The 21,772-nt window shown below is 45.1% G+C and overlaps 1 protein-coding gene across 1 annotated transcript in view; it reads right to left on the bottom strand.

Annotated features, from left to right (window-relative positions):
• Positions 1-21,772, bottom strand: part of KSR2 (kinase suppressor of ras 2) — a 362,570-nt gene that overhangs the window by 192,167 nt on the left and 148,631 nt on the right. The gene's annotated exons all lie outside the window — the stretch shown is intronic.

Below are 21,772 nucleotides of genomic sequence, written 5' to 3'. Positions count from 1 at the left end.
CTTGAAAAAGATTAAAAATTAAAAAAATACATAGTTCACATTTGGGAAAAAAAGATACTTATGCAAAATATTATAATTGCTTCCTTCTGTTTTTTCTTTCACTGATCTAAAAAGCTTTTAAGACATAGTGTGTTGTATTTTGTTTTTGTCTATGCCTTCATTTCCTAACTCTAAACAGAATAAACATTTTATATGAATAAACAAATAAGTAATTTGCTTTGAAATTCTAAAAAATTATATATATCTTAGGCTTGGTAGGTTATAGGATCTCTGTTGCAGCTATTCAACTCTGTCATTTTAGCACAAAAGCACAGATAACACATAAGAAATGCAACCTTCTGTCTATCCATCCATTCATCATCTACTCATCCATCAATCTATCCATGCAACCATCCACCCACTATCATCCATCCATCCATCCATCCATCCATCCATTCATCCATTCATGCAACAAATATTCATTGACAATCTACCACATGCCAGGCACTTTGGAGATAAAGGCAAATGAGTCTCCCCCAAGCCATTTGCCACATAGCTCCAGACACACTTGTCTTCATTAAGTTCCCAGAACATACAGGTGCCTTCCTGTCTCTGGGCCTTTGCATGTGTCTTCTCTCCCACTAGAACACAATCCTCCATCCCCCTCTCAGTTCTGCATCACCACTCTTATGGTCCTTCTGATTCAGTTTCAGCTGCACAGACAGGTCTTCCTGACCACCCTGTCATTCTCATCTCAGCTGCACAGACAGGTCTTCCTGACCACCCTGTCATTCTCTTCTCAGCCCCCTGGGTACTTCTTTCAGAGCACCTCGGATGCTCCGAAATGTTTTTGTTTCACTGTAAATTTGTTTGGTGTCAGTTTCCTCCATTAGAATATGAATTCTATGAGGGCAGAAACCAAGTCTTCCTCATTTGCCATTACATTCTCAGCATCTGGCACAATAAGTAGTTGGTGAACTGAATTAATGAATTTAAACCCAGAAAAGTTGATTCCAAAGTAAGGCCTCTACCCATTACACCAAGCACAGGCCTAGAGGCCTAGACTATGATACCGGATGTGGTGGCTGCTGCTACGTGTGGCTGGTGAGCACCTAAAATGCAAGTCTGAATTGAGACAAGCTGTAAGTACCCAATACACACCAGATTTTGAAGACTTTATACATATGAAAATAATGTAAAATAAATACCTCAAGTTTTTATATTGACTGTAGGTTGACATGGTGTTTTGGATTTAGTGGGTAAAATGAAATGAATTGTTAAAATCAATTTCATCTGTTTCTTTAAAAAAATTTAATGTGGCTACTTAAGTTTTTAAATTACATATGTGGTCTGCATTTTATGTCTATTTTGTAGCACTGCTCTGAAACCTCCCCACTTCTAATCCTGGACTTCTTACTAATTAGCTTGCTGATGCTGGTCCAGTCAATCAGCCTCAAAAGGTCTTGGCTTCTTTAGGCAACAAATGAATATAAGAATTTCTGACCTGTCCACTACATGGGTTATTGTGTAGCTCAAATGAGATCATAGATATGAAAGTGCCTGGGGAAAAAATCTATACAAATGCAAGCTATTCTGTAATGAGATTGTCTAACTGTTTCTAAATCCCCAAGTGTTTTCTTCCCTCCCTCGCTGGCTCTGGGATACAACCTACCTTCCTTCATCTTTCCCACTTCTGAGCCTTGTGGTCTGACTTCTGGAATGGACACTGGTTGTTCCACCCCAGTGACACAGCCCCTTCCTGTCTGGCCCTAGGGATGGAATTTCAGAAGCTAAAGTGTTTGGCAAGACGAGCCTATTGTCAGACTCCTCAAGTTCACCAACATCAGTGTATGATCCAGTTTCCCACCCAACGTTGGGTGATCTTTCAAATAGTGGTAACACTAAGGAAAACCCGATTAGTCAAACTCCTCATACTATAACTGCACATTGCCAACTATAAGAACGCTATATAATTTAGGCTGGCCTGGGGTTGAGGTTTTAATTATTTTTTAAATGTCAATTAAATCTGTTCATCTAGCCTGCCTATCATCTATTTCCTCTGGTTCTCTAAATACACAACCATCTTCTTTTGGGGGACACACTCTTTCTCTGGTCTCCATCCATGTGGTCTGTGTGGGGCAGAGAAGTGTGTAAGTACCTGTGCAATCAACTTGTTCTACCTTACTGAACAGGGTCACGGGTTCAAGGCTGGGCATGAAACCCAAGTTGATTTAATGGGGGCCAATCCCAGCACTGTGGTGGGAACTTTCCAGAAAGAAGAGTTCTTCTTCCCACTGAGTCTGTAAGCCTAGAACTACTTGAGATACAGAGTTGGAGGGAGCAGGCTAGCACAGAAAGCAAAGCTAACACAGAGAAAGGATCTAAATAGAGGCCCTTCAACATTGTTTACGCACTTAGATCAAACCATACCCGAAGTCAGCAATCCCTCTGGACTTTGTACACACAAAACCCAACAAATACATTTTTTTGGAAAAGCCAGTCTGAGATTTAGCCATTTGCAACTAAAAGAATCCAGTCAATGTAAACAGAGATCAAGGATAGCACATTTTAAAGGAAACTAACTTGTATGCCTTTTAATTAAGGTAGTAACTCCATCTGGGTTAACTGTTTTCTAGAGGTGCTGCCAAGAATCTTTCGTAACTAGTTTATGAATTAAATATAAACCGGCTTTTTCTAAAGTCACTGGAAATGCACACTGGTTCATGCGAAGGACACTTTCTCTGGGACCATTTTACTAAAATCTGATCGTTCGCTGTCCGTGGAAGGAAAGATACTGCTCAGTAAAGCTAAACTGGAGATAAGTTACCCCGGGTGGAATAATTCAGAATTGGATTAATGTGGCTTTAAATTAACGTGGCCGTCAGGGTTGTATTTATGTTGCTTGAGAGAAAACTCTTGTCAGAATGCTACCCAGGAAACTTCCAATTTTTCCCTGAAATCCTGGTCCTGGGTCACCTTGCTCACCAGCTCACCAGATTAGCGAGTGAGAGACTCACGGGCAAATGGGGAAACTGAGGATCGCACATGCCCAGCCTGAATTAAGTGTATGAGCTACAGAAGTCTCGCTCTGCCCTCCAAGCCAGGCTCCCTCCCATGAAGACTGATAGGCGAGTTGTCAAAGACCTGGAAGTGGTTAAAACAAAACAGCAAGCTAAACATCGGAGTCTTTTTAATCTCTTCTGCATGGGGTTTGAATACACATGTGCACAGCAGCCCTGGCAAAGGAGGGCCTTCCAGCTAAGTGCTGGTTTCGACTGCATCCCCTCTGCCATTTGTGACTTAAACTTTGACGCACTGACACAGTCCAAGGTGATGGCGTGGATCACCATCTCCCTGAGAGAGGGGACTTGAAACTCCCAACCGATCGCCCGGCAATGGGCCCAGAGCATTTGCTATCTTGGTGGGCTTCAAAGAAAACTCTTATTAAATGAGTTTGCAGGGTTTTTAGTATACAGAGTGGCAACCTGTAGAGTAACATCTGGAGAGCAGACCCATTTTATCTGACTCATAGGAGGCTTACATTTGGATTCATGGGAACATTTTTTTTAAACAGAGAAATTTCACATTAGAAATTCCATACATCTGGCTTCTCATTGTAAAATGAAACAATTCAGGACCTGCATTCTACGTGGCAATAGTCAGGTGGGACGAGGAGTGGGCACCCTTTGTAGATGAGGCATAAGCTTGTCCATTTGCCCCACTCTCCACCATGCCCTATCGTGATTCCTTGAGTCTAAAGCAGAAAGGCAATTGCCATTCATCATCTTATACCAGGCCCTCTCTGCCCACTTGTATTTCCTGCCTAGCCCTATTAAGTGGTGGAGTTTGCAAGCTCTGCAAAATGCTCGTGAATTAACTGCACAGTAAATTGTTTAGGTAAAATCCAAACAAGCAGGAGGTGAAGTAAGAGGATGCCTCCAAAGTTCCTTCTAACTTGGGCCTTGCACGATTATATGAACAGGCAAAGCCAGAGAATCCTGGAACTGTAAGAGCATTCTGGGGCCACTGCTGGGGAGTGTGGGGCAACACATGCTTCTCCCACCTTTAATCCTTTCTTTCCATGTGAGGGACGCTCCATCAGCACCTCACTCAGGGCTCCCCTCCACCCTCAGTCACACTTTCCATGGAGAGAGGGTGACTCAGTCCCTCCAAGCATGGAGGCTGAGGGGAGCAACCAGACACATGGTTTCTCATTCTTCTGCAGCTTAAGCAGAGCCCCACAGGAGGTACAGGTCCCCACCTCCTGCTCCAGGCCCAGAATTCTAAAGTACAGGGATCACCGTCTTCCAAGGGAGGCCTGCCCAGATGGGGTGCAGCCAGGGACTGGTGGGTATGATCAATTTGGGGGGTGAGGACTAGTGCAGTTACCTGTCCACAGAAGAAAGCTACATTCTCCAAGATCTTTGAGTAGTAAAGGGAATATCCTGATCCCCATCTGTTTCATTTGTTTCCCAGCTATTCAGAGCTTAGATGGAGAGTGGCAAAGGGAGAGCTAGACTCCAGATGTTTTTTAATCCCTGATTTGTTTCCATCCCCAAGGAAGTTATTCAAAGTGAGATGAAGCAGAGGCAAGACTGATAAAAGCCCTGACATCCTGAGCAGCTGTCTTCTCATTTTGCATCAAATGGATTTACTCCATCAACAAAATCTGAGTGCCCAAGTGCCAGGCACTCACTGGGCATGCAACAGTAGGCTACACATTAGTCCTAACAAAGAACCTGAACATCAGTCCACTTTTCACACAAATAAAGGTCTAACATCATGATAAATGCTATGATGGAAAAGCAGGAGGCACTCTTTTTTGACAAGGAAGTCTGACATATTTGAAGGTGGTAGAATGAGGAAAGATTTCTAGAAGAAAATGACATCTCAGCCTAGACCTGAGATCTAAGGAATTAATTTAAGGGGGAAAGGAACAGAGGAGACGATTCAGACAGAGGGAAGGGAATGAGCACAGTCCCTGAGGTGGGAGAGAAAAGAGAATGTATGTAGAGGTATCGACTAGATAAACCTCCTTAGGTCCCAATCAGCCATCGGACCTGCAATTTGTATGTATGTAGAGGGGAGCTAGTTTAAACTCTGACAGAGAGTTATAAGAGGTTCATAAATTCAATCCCACTTCTCAATTCTGAAAACATTTCTCCAAAGGAAAGAAAGCATCAAAAACAAGGAGTTATCTGCACTGAGATGCTTGCAGCAGTGCTATGAACATCAAAGCTCTGAAAATGATGGAAACCTCCAACGAAAAGAGGAATCATGAGAAAACCATGGGTATCAAGCCAGCGCAATGTGATGTGCCAAACTAAAAATGGAAAGTCTAGCTGAGGTAGAAATTGGGAGAAATCCTTACAATAACTGAACATCAGTATGACAGCAGACAACAGAAGGTAGTATGCTTCCATACTTGCAGGCAAGTCTAGAGGGTTCTATGGTCAGAACGATTCTATTAATAAGTGTAATAGGACATCAAGTAGGATTTCTCCTGTTATTCCAGAATTATGGTTAAGGCCTGAAGTTAAAAATAAAAGACCTAAATGACTCCGCTTTCTCAAGAGAGTTGCCCAAGACCCAGAGTTAGGGCCAGGCTCCCTTCCTCAAGGGTAAATCAACCCCACACCCCAGATGTCACTGCCACCACCTCCCCAGTGGAGACAGGGCTGAGGGATGGGTTGGGTTTTAGCTTTGGCCTTGTGAGGGCATAGGATTCTCAAAAGAGTGCATTCCTGTTCCCCAGAGGTGCCTGCAAGAGAGGTAAACTCACCTCATTCCCTAGGTAGACGCCTGCTGAAATACGGATCCTACAGTCAAACTCTGCCGCCACCATCCAAACAGAGAGGGGTGGTGCAGTTCTTGGAAGAGATTAACATGAGTGCCTGTAAGGCGGAGGATTCATCATCTAGCCCAGCAAGGTCCCAAAGAACTTTGTGTAAGAATGGAAATGCTCTCTATCTGGGCTGAGGCGGTGGCCACCAGCCATAGGTGGTTACTGGGATAAGTGCAACCTAAAACTGAAAGTTTAATTGCACTTAATTTTAATTAAAATCATTGTCACCTGAGGCTAGTGACTACCATATTGGGCAGTACAGCTCTAGATATTTCCACAGGTGGGAGATCACTAGGTATCTGAACAGCTTGAGGGGACACTGAAGTGGTGGGCCTGGGGAAGAATGGGGTTACTTGCCACTCTATCCCAGGTCTCTGCCCCCTCAGGGTGTGAGAAAGGATCTTACTGTTCCCATGCTCTGGGGGAAGCAGGATAGAAGTGAATGGATGGACAGTATTTACCTGTGGGAGCCACCAAAGAGGCGGCCAAGGGTGGTGCGGCTGATGGGACCAAAGAGATGCTCTGGGGAGGGCAGTTCTCCCTAAGAGAGGAGGCTGCCAGGATGAACCTGAAGACAAGCCAGGGAAACCAGGCTCACCATGTTCTCGGAAACCACTCATGTCAGAAGAAACGGACCAAACCAGAGCATCACCAGGGAAGCCTTGTCGGGGGTAAGTTTTACCAACCAAAATTGAGTGAATCTGCCCAAGCTGTCAGTAAGGATGGGCCAGGAGACATTCGGTACATCTCTGTTACAGGAAAGAAAACTGCTGCCTTCATCCTTATGCTTCAATGAGTTTCAACTTTCCAACAAACCTATTACAATAGTTTCCAAGCATTACATGCTTACAAAAGCTATTCAAGTCTCACAGGTACCCTATAAGGCAGCTCTTACCGTCTCACTTTATGGAGGAAGGAACTGAGGCTCAGGAAGTTGAAATGAATCCCCATGATCCTAAAGATAAGCAGTAAGCTGGACTTTGAACCCAGGTCTGTGTTCAAAATTTTCTCTAATTTTGTTAAGTTATCTTTTGGACAATAAGATCGTCTTTAAAAAAACAAAAAAACAAAGTATGCATGTAACTGGTGAAATCCAAAAAAGATCTTTACCTCTGTCAACAGTATTGTACCAATGTCAGTTTCCTGGTTTTGACAATGTGCTATGGTTAAGTAAGGTACCATCAGTGCAGGAAGTCAGGGGAAGGGATATGCAGGAACCTCGGTACTATATCCTCTTAGAAATCCTGACCAATTTGAAAATAAAATGTTAATTTTTTTTTTAAGTTAACATGGAGTTTTTTTTTTGAAGTTGTACAAAGTGATAGTTATTGTATAATTCTGACATGGAGGTACTAGTAAGGAAATCATTCAAAGATGCCATGAAAATCCTACATGTGTACTGCACCAGTATTTTAGACCCAAGCTGTCTTTAAAGCCTGCTCTTACTAGTTTAAACTGACATTGCTCTTAAAGTTTATTTCAATTTACTCTTTGAAACATCGTATGTGTTGGGTATAGGATTTAAAGCTTATCTTTTAAACTATACCTGGAAATAAGGAGCAATGCCACTTGGATACTGAAGAATCAGAACAGGTTCTGATCTCTTATTTGCATATATCAAAACTGGACTTATCCTAAATTGTGATGCACTGAGCAATGTAACCTTTCCATTTCATCCTGAAGAGTCATGAGCCTTTCGATGGCTTTGTTGCTGGTAGTTACCCAACAAGCATCATTTTTCTGAATCCTTAGCAAGAAATACCCTCTGTGCAGTTCTGGGCTGCCGGATGCTCCATGATCCACATCAAATGGGCAGGGGTCTGCGACGCCAGGACACAACACACAGCATGAGCCCAGGAACATGCCATGAATAAATGCGAGAGTCAGCAGAGATGAGAAACATTTCTAGTCCCTTGTACCAATGGCTGTTTGTGAGTGCTCAGCCCTGGCTTGATGAGTCACTCATTAGGAGAAAAGAAACATGACCTTTATCTACTGATTACACAGCGGTCGGGGGGAGGGATTTCAAGAGGTTAATAGAGTCCAAGACAAAGGGAGGAATAAGGTTTGGGCAGTCTTTTTAGAAAGGATATACTTGGGGCAGTGAGAACTAAGGTGTGGGGTAAAACCCAGAAAACTGGTTAATAAGAACAGGGATGCTAAGTGCAACCATCTAATGCTTGTTACTTCCGGCTTCACTGATGTTCACACACACGTGGCAAAGGAGATAGACAGCAAAGAGGTATGAATGAAGAAGAAGGAGAAGTTAGCTTCATTTGTCTCTCCCGACTGCCCTCATCCCACTGCCAGTGAAGGAGGGGAAGCTGTGAGAGGGAAAAACAGAAGAGATGGCTAAGGAGGGAAGAGGACAGGGAGACCACAGCGATCAAGACAGAGAGGTACTGCCATCAGAACAGAACAGAACGGAGAGTCCCACGTCAATGGTCAATTAATATTCAACAAAGATGCCAGGTAATTCAATGGGGGAATGGGTGACCTTTTCAACAAATGGTACTGAGACAACTGGATATTTTTATGGAAAGTAATGAGCCCAGACCCTTACCTCACACCATATGCAAAAGTTAATGGGAGCTGGGTAATAAACCGATCATAAAAGCTAAAACCATAAAGCTCCCAGAAGAAAACAGGATAATATATCTTGGTGACTTGGGGATTTGCAAAGATTTCTTAAACAGGACTTAGAAAGCACTAAGCATAATAGAAAAAATGTGATACACTGGACTCCATTCAGATAGGAAACTTCAGCTCTTTGAAAGACAAGCATAAGAAAGTGATAAGGGACACTACAGATGGAGAGAAAATATCCAGACAGTAATTACACAAAGGACCTAAAACACAGTAATAAAAAGATAACCCAATTAAAAATAGGCAGAAGACTTGAACAGATAATTCATATAAAAAGAGATTGAAATGGCAAGTCCACAAAAAGACATTCAACATCTTTAGTCATCAGGGAAATGCAAATTAAAACACAGTAAGATACCACTTCACACCTATTAGAATGAATAAAACTAGAAGCCTGGCAATGTCAAGTGGAGGCTAGGATGTAGAGCCGAATTTCTCAACCTCAGCACTACTGCTATTTTGAGCTGGATAATTCTTTCTGGGGGAGGTGGAAGGTGCTGTTTTGTGCATTGTATGATGTCAATCAGCATCCTTGGTCTCTACCCAGGTGCTAGATGCCAGCAGCATTCTCCCTGCAAGTTATGACAACCAAAAATGTCCCCAGACACTGCCAAATATCCCCTTGGGGACAACATCACCCCAATGGCTGCCCATGCATCGCTGGTGGGAGAAAAATGTACAACCACTCCGAAAAACAGTTTGGCAGTTTCTAATAAAAGTAAACAAATGTATATAGCATAACCTCGAAATTCTACTTGCAGGAATTAACCAGAAAAATTAAAACACATGTCAACAAAAATTTTTTAAAACCTTATACAGAATATTCACAGAAGATTTCTTCTCAATAATCCCAAACTTAAAACACTCCAAATGTCCACTGATGTGAGTATAGTGGGTTGAATTGTGTCCTTGGAAGGATACATATACTGGAGCCCTAATCCCCCGTACCTGTGAATGTGACCCTAATCGGAAACAGGGTCTTTTCAAATGTAATCAAGCTAAGGAAAGGTCCTACTGGATTAGGGTGGGTCCTAAATCTAATGACTGGTGTTCTCATAAGAAGAGGAGAGGGCACAAAGGGAAGGAGGCCATGTGTAGACAGACGCAGAGATCGGAATGATGCGTCTACAAGCCAGAAACATCAGGGCTTGCTGGGAGTCCCCAGAAGCTGGAAGAGGCAAGGAAGGATTCTTCTCTAGATCCTTCTGAGGAAGCGAGGCCCAGTGGACACCTTGACTTTGCACTTCTAGCCTCCAGAACTGTGAGATAATAAATTTCTGTTGTTTTAAGGTGCCAAATTCGTGATACTATGTTACAGCAGCCCTAAGAAACTCATGTAGTGAGAATGGGTAAATTGTGGTGTATAAATATTCACAGAAGTAAATGTTAATATATAGTAATACAGTAATACAAAATATGGAACTAGTGTTACATACTACAACATGGATTAATCTCAAAAACATCAGGTTGAATGAAAGAAGCCAGACACCAAAGAGTATGTAGTGCGTGATTCCATTTAGATGAAATTCTATAAGAGATCTGAGCTCTATGATAAAAATCAGAACACTAACTGCCTTCAAAATGGGGGAGTGGCCTGGAGAGGAGGTGAGAGGGAACTTCCCTGAATGGATGAGAAACATTCCCTATCTTGATTGTGGTGATGGGTACCTGGGGAAATACATGTATCAGAACTTGTTTAGCTGAAAATATGTAATTCAAGAGGCTAAAGAGAAAAGAAAATGGGGAAGCATGTGACCCTTTCACAATGATAAGGGGCAGGTAAGGAAAAGAGAGGGAGAGGGCAAGGGATCACATGATGAAAAAGACCAACAGGGGCACAGTAGCCACTCTGTCCCCACCTCCAGTAAGTTTTGCCATTTTGTTACACCTGTGCTCTCCACGGTTAAGTAAATTCACAAATTTTTCACTGGAGGCCAAGTTTGCAGAGCTGCTCACAGCAAATTGGCCCAGGCAGACATCCCAGCTGCTGTCCATTATAACCTGGAACGGAACATTAACTTCTGAGAGGGCCCTCTGGCTCCCAGAGTGCCCCTAAACTCCCCACACTTCAGGAATAGTCTTGAAAACTTAAATGGACAGCTGAGAAAAACTGGGAACATAGTGCCTGGTGAGCGGCATATGAGGTCTCCCAGTGCCGTGGAACACCTCAAGCGTGGATAACGGCCCTGCAGCCCTCACCCCCAGATGGCATGGAGTTCTCATCTCCTGCAATGCTGAGGACTTGGTCAGACAAAGGGCTCAGGTAGCAAGAAGGAGCCCGAGGCCAAAGGGTTCCATGCTGCCCCTGCCCATGGCCAAGCCATGCCCAGAGGTCACCACAAATGTGGCAACAAGCCAAATCATTAACTTTGGCACCAGATAGTCCAGAGTTCAAGTACTGAGACTGTCTCTTCCCTGGGCCCTCTATGCTATCATCTCCTCATCTGTGAAATGAGGGAAAAGCTAACGGCTGTAAGAGATGCATGCAGGTAAGCAAATGGTGTTCAGTAAACACTGGTTTCTCTTCGTGAAATGTGGTCAGGAGCAGCCTTGGTGTTAGACGGTAAACTCCACTCAAATTATATTCCTAGCTTATAAAAAAGTTCCCTGCTGGAGACTTCATTTTCTGTGGCCTGGGCATTTGACAAAATGCTTCTGAGCGCGTTGTTGAGTTTGGACCCACAGCAGCCCTTTGAAGAGGGTGATGGCGCTGTGTGCCTCCCTGGCATCCCAGCTGACCTGGTCAGTGAGCACCCCTCTCATGCAGATGTGGCACAGCAGCTCTAGGAAAGGCCTCCACAAATTCACATCCAGGACTGCGCTGGCCATGTGCGCTGATAAGCAGCATTGAATACAATGGTATGTTAGTCATGTTCAGAATTTGAATTCCATGCCAGGACAACCGTAAGTGATATATCAAAAAGAACGGTAAAGAATGCTTCCTCTGGCAGTGGTCAGGCACTTCCACATTCCTCTGGCAGGACTAAGGCTAGAAATGCTGAGATAGGTGTCTTCAGTAGGGGCAGTGCCACTCCCCCATCCCTTCCGTAAAGGGGCCTCAGGTGGACAGGGCCCTACTCTGCAGCTTCTCTCACACTCACTGTATAATGGGGAAAGCAACAGACTGAAAGTCAAGAGGGGTGGCTCCCAATGATGTGGTTGGGGTGATGAGTGGGGGCACCAGGACAATTACCCATCCATCCATCCATCCATCCGTCCGTCCATCCATCCAACCATCCATCCATCCATCCAACATTTACTGAGCCTCTATGTACCCAGTGTTACTAAGCAGAGAAGTGAGAGAAATGAAGAAGACAGGGTCCTTACTCTCAAATAACTCACAGTCCAGGAGTCTGGAAAACAGGAGGGGCTTGAAACCAGCTGGATGAGCAAGTGAGAGGCATGGACATGGAAACTTCAGGAAAAGCGCAACATACATATGGCCATGAGCCCAGCCTCTGGGTCAGATGTGTATTATATTCGCCACATCAGCTCGGACTAGGAGTCTGCAAGCATTTTTGGCAAGAGCCAGATAACAAATATCTCAGGCTCTGGAGAGCATATAGTCTCAGTCACAAATACTCAACTCTGCCACAGTAGTGTGAAAGCAGCCACGGACAATATGGCAGTGAACAAGTGTGACTATGTTCCAATAAAACTTTATTTACAAAAACAAGTAGTGGGCCGGGTTTCGTCCTCAGGCCAGTCGCTGAGCTAGAAGATGTGATTCCAGGTGAGTTATATAATATCCCTGTGCCTTGATTCCCTTCACTACAAAAGAGAAATGCTGATCATACCTACTTCATGGGGTGGTAGAAGCTGATACTATAATTAAAGCACTTAGCACAGAGCCCATAACATGATATGGTAGCAATAAATGTGAGCTGTCCTATTATTATGAAGCGCACTGTAGCACGGTAATAGAAGCATACAGGAAGAGGCAGAAGGAGCGGGGGGTGCGGGGTCATTTCCACAGGAGGAAATCACAGCTAATGGTGTGGCCCTCTAAATTTAATGGTGAGCCTCTCTAAACCAATCTGCTAGAACAAGAACAAACCCCACCCAACCTGCCGGGCTGAGCTCCTGCCCGAAAAGCTCTCTGAAGACTGGAAACGTCTCAGGTCCTCACACACAGTCTTTCTACAAAACAAAGGATATAAGAAAATGAATCTGCACTTTCCCTGGGGAAAGAACATGCCTCTCAGATATACCTCCTCGTCTGCACTGAAATGTTTTAAGTCTCAACATCTTAGGAAGTGAAGTCAAAGCCAATGTCTCTCCCAGGCGCCATGAGATGCCATCCCAATGTGGCTCCATCCCCACCCACTGATGCACCCCACCCCCCACCCCTGACTCACTGGTTAAACCCAGGCTGGGGCCGAGATAACTGCTAAACCTGTGCTTGACTGAGCCAAGGGACACAGAAAGGCTATCCCTCTAAAGTGTGAGCTGTGATCCTGAAACATGTTTGGGGCTGGAAGGAAGCACTCGCTGGCTGCGTCCTGAAAACCATTAAGTGCCTCTCTAGAAAATTAACCTCGCCTGCTCTCCTTGCAGCTTTTGGGAGCCAGGCCATGGTGGAGGCGGCCCCAGCTGGAGGCTAGAGTTGTTAATATTTTTATTCTTCCTCTATTAATTCAAATTAATAAGTATCTCCAGCCTGAAGGGAGCAGGAGGAGGCGGCAGAGAGCTCCTTGCTAGTGACCAGACAGCCGCTGGCCGTGTTCATTTTAAATTAGAGAGTCCCAACAGTGCCCATCAGGAGCAGCAGGCCAGGGGGCCACAGGAGGTGATGTGTGCAGGGCCACGAGCAGCACCAGAGGTGGGGACAGGGACTCCTCGCTCTGCCACCGGCCTCCACGCACGGGGCCTCCCAGTAACTTCTACTCGACCATGTCAGCAGAGCCACCATTCTCCTGCATCACAGAAGGCACATTGGGGAACAGGAAGAAAAGGGTTCAGAGCAACTGGACTGAGGCCTTGAGGCCAAAGTGCACCTCAGCTAAAATGGTACATGACAAGTCATGCCCTTCCACGCTGAGAGCCCTCTCAGAGGCTCCCCAGTGACCACTTCAGGATAAACTCCAAACTGCCAAGGGCGCCTCCCGATCCTCCCTTCTCATCCACACCATACCACCCACACAGGGAAAGTACAAACCCTCAATACTTTCAGTCCCCACCCAGCCCTCACAAGCAGGCCTTCCTCCTGCTATTCTCCTGCCTGGACACTTTCTCTCTCTGCACCTGGCCAACTCTCATTCCCCCTTCAGCTCTCTCTTCTTAGGCCATGGATTGGCAAACGAGAACCTGAACCAAATTTGGCCCATCACTTGTTTCTGTAAATAAAGTTTTATTGGAACACCAGCATGCACATTCATTTGCATACCATCTATGGCTGCTTTCGCTTACAATTGCAGAGTTGGGTGGACGCAAGAAAGACCACAGAGTGGCACAGCCTGATGTATTGACTACCTGACCCCTTACAGGAAAAGTTTTCTGGCCCCTATCTTAGATGACAGCTCCTCCAGGAAGCAGTTCCTGACTCCCTTGCATGTTTTAGGTGATCCTCGTCTAGGTTCCTTCAGCCTAATCTTACTTCTTCTATTCCAGACCTTTCTCCACTGAGTTATAAATCGCTGTTTCCAGTCTGTCTCCTCTAAATGCCTTGAAAAAAATGGCTGGTTTTTTGCAACTCTGCACCCCAGGTGTCTCACACAGACCCTGCACATCATAAGCATTGAAAAATAAGCTTGCAGAATGAAAGAATGAACAAATGAGTGTTTTGATTTGGTGCAGGAGAGCCCAGTACCATTAAACAGAGTACAACTAATTCAGACTGTTGACGACTTGGTCAGGAGACTGCCCAGCAGCATTAGTCTCTGGGATGAACAAAGAACAGAAGGAAAACTCAAGTATTAGCCCATCCAATGGACCCCAAAATATCTTCCAGGGAACTGCTCCCAGACCAACATAAGGGAGAAGAGAGGAAAGTTTTGCTAAATGGTGGACCCAACATGTTTTAATTCCAATGGTTGCTTCTAAGGGAGGCCCACACAGCTGTTTATCCTGCTCAACACACCTCACCATCCTAGTCTGCTAACTTAGCATTCTTTTCTGCTCAACTGTAAGCTCTGGAAAGCAGGGGTCATTTGCTCACTGGATAATCCCGGCAGGACTTGGCACCATGTACACAAAAATGTGTGATGAATGAATGAATCAATCAATGAGTGAATGGATGAAACTCAATCATCATATCCTTCCTTCTGGCATACAGTGGCACAGAGTGGGGCCTGATTTTACTTGATCGGGTCAGGCCAGGACTGGACCCCCAACCCACTAAGGAATATAGAAGTGCCCTATTTAAGGGCAATTTAAGGACAGTCATGACTGCTTTGTGGCTACCTTACATCTGGCATGCTGGGGTCACACACATGGCTTTGAATCACTCCTCCTTCATGGCCTCCGGGTTCTGGATGCATTTCTAGAGTCTCAGCTCTCTCCAATCTTGTTCCTAACCTCTGCCTTGGCTTCCAAGGGCCTCACTGCCTGCCCGCCTCAGAGACTGCTCCACCCAGGCTGATCTCACTCCCTCAGCCAGGCCCCCATTATCTTAAATCAAAGTGCTGGGCAGCTGCCCTCTATGACTCAAGCTGCCTTCCAGGAGCCAAAGCTGGTGGAGAAGTTGGCCCTGGCAGGAATGTTTATGTCTCCCCATTTGTCACACTAAAAGGTTCACTTCAAATTCTATCAAATAAGTCAAACATCAAGATAGGGAGCAGCCCCTTCTCTTTGTCTTTTCCAGAAGTGACACCACCCTCTGAAGTGAATAGATTTGGGGCATTTAATTTGGCAGCCAAGTGACATTCCCTCCCAGAAGGCTGGCGCCTGCCAGAGGCAGAGCAAAGAGAAGGGAGGAGGAGAAGCAAGATCCCAATGGGTTCACCCAAGGAAAGATAAAGAGGAGCCATAAATTCTGCTCATCGAATGAAGTCTCTCAGGAAACCCCGCAGTTTCCTATATGCAAGATGGGGCTCTTGTTTGTGGGAACCTGAATCCTGAGTCTAATTCTAATGCTCTTCCTTTTATCATGGTAATAACAATAACTATAATTATGCATTCAAGATACCAGGGCCATGCAAGACGTGTCATCGCACTTGTGATTAAGCAGCCCTTGGTTTGCATAAACAACGGGCCTGCAGGATGACACTTCTGGATGGCTGGGGGCAAGTGCATCTATCAGATAATCACAGCACCATAAAACCACAGGGTTCCCTATAATAGTAGCTAAGAAATATGTTTAATGACTTAACGATGACACCCTCTCTCTAGCTTTTCTTACCTATCTTTGTTTCATATACTAAGTCACATCCCCATCAAGAGAGGAAGCATTTGCTCTACTCAATAAAACGAAGGAATGGAATGGAGATCAGATGAACCAAACATTCCACTTTTGATCGACTGATAGTGACTGTCCCAGAGGGTTGTGTTGAGAAGGATTCTGAAGTCATATCAGGATCTCTGAAAAATGTCTGCCTCTGGAACTGGAGGAGGCATGGCCAATCTTACACAAGCCAGCTGTGCCAACCTACCTTTGGTCATTTGACCATAGTGGTGTCAGATCAAAATGGGCACTGACATGTCTCCCCACCCTCTGTGCCAGCCAGCTCCAACACATCCCACAAGGTCCCACTAAAATGGCACCCAGTGTCAGTTACTCACTCCCACTTCCCTTGGTACCGTCCCCTCCTGCTCGGGGAAAGTAAACACGCTCTGGTCTGTTCAAAAATGTCAATCAATCAAACATGTAAACTATATTTCTTTACTCAGCATTTTTTAAACTGATTAGGGGATTTGCCTCCACGCTCATCTCTGAGCCCTGCTGTGCTCATCCCACTGCCTGGTCCTTGGTGGGGGTCCAGGGAATATTTGTTGAATTCATGTTCCGTTTGAACAAATTCCATCCCACCCTTGTCTCATCCCAAGAACTTTTAAAACCAATAAGGAATACAAATATATTTCCAGAGGGGAAATTCCAATGAGATTATTCCAGAGTAGGAGAGTTTTCCCCTCCAAGAATGAGGCTCTGCAGCTCAGAGCAAAGTATGGGGATGAGCGAATTGAAGACCCGCTGGGAAAACTGTGCCCCTCCCCAGCCCGTTATCCAAAATCTCCTATATACAACTCTGACCATAACATTCTACCTCTGTGACCTTCTGAGTGTGTTTCATCCATTTTGGAAAATTGAATCTGATCTCCTCTGGTAAGAATATGACTTTGAGGTAACACTTTCCAAATGTTATTCATTCTCTGAACCACTTTCTCAAGCTCTGCCATATCTAAGTACCACCTTATTTACTGTTTCTTTAAATCGCCTTTTTTTTAGTCTCATCTTGAGCAGCAGACAACATCTCATCAATTCTGGATCTGATGTGTCAGCTACTCTTTTGTTCTGATAACACTGAAATGTTGTCATTTGAAAAGTTTCAAGTTGCCCCAGTGGGCCTCTGAACGTCATCTTGCCTACAGTGGCTGGAGTGCCAGGGAACCCAAACTCAGTGCCCTAAGTGTTGCTCCACAAGCACACGGATTCAACAAGGTAGCAGCCTGTGCTTCTACAGGGCTCCCGTCACCAGGATTTGAACCCAAGTCCCTCTCTATCCGGGAGACAGCAGGGCACAGTAGTTAGGGGGAAGGCACTGGGAGTCAGGGCTGTGTTGAAACTCTGGCTCCCGCCTACTAGCTGGGATCCTAAGCAACTTCTTTACCCTCTCTGAACCTCAGTTTCCCCATCTGTATTATGGGAACACTACCCACTTCATAGGAGGGGCTATAGAAATTAAGTAAGAAAATGCTTGGGACATCAATCAATCAGGAATGATGTTATTATTCTACATCCATTCATTCAACAAATGCATCAAAGTGTCTGATGCACCTCAGTGCTGAGAAAGATCGTCAGGGTCCTCATGAGGCTAAGGTTGCAAGCAAAGACAGTCCAGGGATGCCAGACAGCTGGGAAACACTGCAAAGGGCAATAGGAGAGCAGGTGAGGCAAGCTACGGGGATCCTCCATGGGGTTCTGGTTGCCGAAATAAGCCCCCCAACCCTGTCCAGGGCACAGGAACAGGCAACTCCCCGGTGGAAGCTGAGGTGCATGGTTAGACTGACATATTTTGGATCTATTTTTCATAGAACCTGGCACATTCCAGCCAGAAGATAATAATGAAAATGATAAAGAAGGATAAGAAAGGCAATAATACTAGCTCAATGTAGAGTCTCCCAGTAAGCTTGACTTCCACCGCCATGTCTGGGGGCCTCTTAGGCAGCTCTAGAAGAAACCCCAATCTTGTCACTCCTCTAGGATGCAGAGGAAGTAATGAGAAGGACAGCACCGCCTTACCACTTTCCCCCGGGGCTCTGACAACTCAACAGATGCTTGAGGGCAAAAGGCAAACAGGTGACAGCACCAGCCTTACAAGAAACTTGATCGGATGGACTCCACAAGGACCCTCTGGGATCAGTGTCTCACCTATCACGAGTCTCCGTGCCTGTACCTTCTTTGAGCCTTGAAAGCACTGCAGACTCAAAGTGAGCCCCCTTCCCCCATCAAGATACAAATTTAATATATTAAGTTAAATATACTGGCCCAGTAATTCCATTTCAGAGGACACATCTTAGAGAAACTCTTGCACCTATGCATAAGGAAACAAGTACCAGATTTGGAAGGCTGGTGGCAATAGTTAAGATCTGGAGGCAACCTAGATGTCCAGAAAGAGGGCAATCAGTAAACTATGGTATATTCATACAATGGAATATTATACAGCTAGTGCTTTTCTGGGATCATAACATGCCTATGTGAGCTATTGAAAGATACTGATCACCAAGCTAGACCACATCTGACCAGAAGAATCTGAACCTCCAGCTTTGCCAGGTCAAGGTGAAGGGTCATCACACATCCAAAAGATTAAACATGCAAAAGCCTAACAATGAAGTCTTTTATACACTGCTCAGGCAGATCTCTCCATTACTGCTGACTCTTGTGAGGAAGCAAGCACACTTCATCTTCGTTACCCAGGATTCCGATCACCTCCCATCTCTGTAAATGGCAGTGGCAGGATCTGCCTTAGGATTTCCATTCCACTGCCACCTTGAAGTGCCCCCAGAGGGAGAAAGAAAAGAACAGAGATAAGAACAACCAGACAGATGGAGAGAGCAGCAAAGAACTCCTCTCCTGAAGTCAGTATGCTCCATGAACTATGCAGTCACGTGTGTGCATATGCTCCACACACACACACAAACAGTACACACTCATTGCACTGAATATTCCATGCATACACACACAATAGTGTACACTCGTTGCATTAAACTTTCACCAACTCTATACTATCCTGTAACTACTATGACTGTCACCATTTTGCAGAGGAAGAAACTACTGTTCAGACACGTTAAAGCATTTTTCTACAGAAACTTAGCCAGTGGGATTTGAACCTTAACCTTCAGGCTACACTGTTTTTCTGTCGCTGATGGACACAAGGTTCTAAAGCAGCAAGGATCTAAGATGCATGGTGGAGTTTTTTTGATTCTCAAGGAGAGAAAAAGACATGAGCAGAAGATTCTCGGCTGCCTGGCTGCTTTCAACCTGGCCCCTAGATTGCAAACCAGGATGATGATTGGGAAGCACCAAGAGCACCACTTGAATCCTCTGCTCCACTCACTTTACTCTCACTAGGCCCACCCATGGGGTGCTGACTACCTCAGACTAGCAAACAAGCCCTGTGCGCCCCCTCTTGCATCTGATTCCTATGGTGTGTGGTGTCCGCCACATCCAGAATGGCAGAGTGGAAAGAGCCCTGACATCAGGCTGGGTTCCCACCCTGCCCCTGCTGCTTACAAATTTGCATCTACCTCAGTGTTCTCATCTGTAAAATGGGAATAATAATTACTTCCCCTGTTTACTGTGAGATTCAATTACCCTAACATCTGTGGAGTGCCAGGCCCACTCTATGTGGATAATCATTAGTTCCCTACCTCCTTGAACTTACAGCGGTTGTCTTCCCAGGTCTCATGCATTCTGGGTACCGGGATCCATCGCAACTACAAGTGGATTATACACTGTGGCCTGGTAGACTTAAAAGACTTTATCAACCACAGAATATATCCCACCCTGTGGAAGGAAAAAGAGAGCAATGCCTGGTGAGAGACTGACAGGAACTTCTCGCTGGCTCCAGCCCGTAACTTTGCTTATAAAGGGTCTGAGATACAGCAGAGAGGTTTTCCATTCAGCTTGCAGGAAAGGGATGAACAGGGAAAAGCAATCCAGGGCTCTGTGCCCCTCCCAGCCATCCTGTCGGGGAGCACTGACGAAGCCTGGGGTGGGGACAACAAGCTGGTAAGCTTCTTCTCTGCTTGACAGTCCCTTCCCGTGTGATCCACCTCACCTTATTAGCACCATGCCTCACCGAGATGTCTTGCGCTCTCCACTAGAACTGGAACTCCTTAAAAGGGATGGGGGTTCTATCAGATTCCTTCTTCCAGCCTCCAAAGTGCTAACTGATTATTCCCCTGCAGGAAACCTATTCACAACCAAGGTATTATAATGGATTCTGAATAACCATGAGAGAGGATAATTTTTAAGTAGTGCCAATTAGTAGTGCTTATTTAGCCTCTCCTATGAGTCAGACACTGTTCTAAGCACTCAACACATATAAACTCTCCCAACAATACTATGAACTAGGTGTCATTATGAGCCCCAGTAGACAGATGAGAAAACCAAGGCTCAGAGAGGGTAACTGATTTGCTTGGGGTCACACAGCCAGGAAGCAGTGAAGTGAGGATGCCAACCCAGGGCTGATGCCCTTCCCCACCACATCCCCATGGGCTCTGGGTGAGAAGGAACCCCAAGCTTGGTACTTAACTAATCTGAATGAGTTTAGAAGAGGCCTGTTCTCTCTTAAAGCCTATTTCCTCACCTGTAAAATGGGATGTTTAAGCATTACATAAAGTAAGCCATGTAAAGTGTCAGCATAAAATAAATGTTCACTAAGTGACAGCTGCCATGCATATTATTATAATCACTGTTCAATCAACGAACATTTTTTTAAATAGATGCATATCTTTAATTATTGAGCTGTAAATAGGTGCATAGTATGTTTTAAGAATAGTAAGATATGTGACAATGATGTATTCGATTATATGGCATGCGTTTACTAATCATATTAGTATGTAATATTTCTAGGCACAATCACAGAAGGTAAAGTTGGGAAAGATATGCCCCAAAATATCTGGATTAGTTATTTCTACCCTATGTAATTCTATATTTTTTTCTTTTGGTGTATCAGCTTAAGGTTTTTCAATGATATGCATTTTTCTCTAATAAAATCGTAATAAGGAAAAGGATGCCTGATAATTTTTCCAAATACATTACATGATAGAAAGAATAAACTATATTTTTATCCTAAAATATAGTCCTATTTTTTGGCCTAGCAACTTGTGCCTGTTGTTTCTATTGCATCCTCCTGTATCTGAGAACAGGTTTGCAACATTGTTCCCTCTGTCAAATTTAAAAATGAATTTCATGTGAACAAGTTACCTACTTGACTTGAATTGTCATTGATGAACACTACTGAACTTGGACGTCTCTACATTCTCATAACATAACTGATGAACAAACATTCTAATTTAGTGAAAATGTGCCCACACAGCTGTGTAACAAGCTTACTGTTACTGATTACATTTATCTGTCTTACTTTGGGTTCCCCCAAAACCAGACTCTCAGGGAAGTCTTGGGGTACAAGTAGTATATTTGGGAGGCGATCCCAGGAAGCATGATGGGGTGGAGAGATGAGGCAGGGCAAGAAGGAAAGCCCATCAGGGATGTGTGACAGTGGGGGCGAGGGGGGGGTCTGTCACCCTGCAGGCAACTGGGGCTCGGGTCCTCTGAGGACATGCCAAGGGAGTATGTGAAGCATCCCTCAGAACAGCCCCTGAGGACACAGTCATACCCAGCTCTCGTCCCTCACTGGCCGAAGCTCCTTCCCATGGACACGCACTCCCTGGCATCTCTGGCCCGCCCTGCTCGCAGGCCAACATGCTCTGCTGACCAAAAAACACCCCAGGCAGGGACCCAGGGGCTGGGGCAGGACCTTGGTGTGTGCAGGACTGGCCACCAAAGCCGCTGGTGGCACCCAAGGGGACTCATGGGTGTGGGCAGGACCCCCCAGCCCTGCAGACACAGTCTCCAGGGAAGCAACAATTCCTCCGTGACTTGTTTCCAGGTCTAACTGACCGCAAAGATGGGACTCACCT

The sequence above is a fragment of the Manis pentadactyla genome, chromosome 14 (genome assembly GCF_030020395.1).
Source record: "Manis pentadactyla isolate mManPen7 chromosome 14, mManPen7.hap1, whole genome shotgun sequence".
NCBI classification, from domain to species: domain Eukaryota; kingdom Metazoa; phylum Chordata; class Mammalia; order Pholidota; family Manidae; genus Manis; species Manis pentadactyla.
This window is presented reverse-complemented; position numbering and strand designations above follow the sequence as displayed.